At 37.7% G+C, this 305-nt stretch overlaps 1 non-coding gene across 1 annotated transcript; it reads left to right on the top strand.

Annotated features, from left to right (window-relative positions):
- The first annotated feature begins 208 nt into the window (after window positions 1–208).
- LOC122648448 lies at window positions 209–288 on the top strand. Its single transcript, XR_006331078.1, has one exon. It is a non-coding gene; the product is annotated as a small nucleolar RNA Z199 (small nucleolar RNA).
- Window positions 289–305: the final 17 nt, after the last annotated feature.

Genomic DNA, 305 nt, shown 5'->3' with positions numbered 1-305 from the left:
TTAATCGAGCTCCGCTAGGGTTTACGGGGTTTCTCTCAAGGCATGCGCCTATAAAACAACCTTCAAGTCCCAAAACCCTCTTAGTCTCTCTCTGTTCTGTTCTAAGAAAAAAATTTCACAATGGTTTGGGATGTTTTGTTTGTTAGTTTTCATCATTTGTAGTCTTTGCTCGGTTTTGTTCTTCAACGATTTGCATGGCATGGAAGAAGCATCAAATGATGAGAGAGAAACTGCAACAATATGATCGATTCATTTCATGATTCGCTTGTATTTAAGTCTCTGATCATCTTCTTCGTCTAAAATTT

Source organism: Telopea speciosissima, unplaced genomic scaffold (assembly GCF_018873765.1).
Source record: "Telopea speciosissima isolate NSW1024214 ecotype Mountain lineage unplaced genomic scaffold, Tspe_v1 Tspe_v1.1159, whole genome shotgun sequence".
Lineage (NCBI taxonomy): Eukaryota > Viridiplantae > Streptophyta > Magnoliopsida > Proteales > Proteaceae > Telopea > Telopea speciosissima.
Note: the sequence above shows the minus strand (reverse complement) of the source record. Positions and strands in the feature narration are given on the sequence as shown.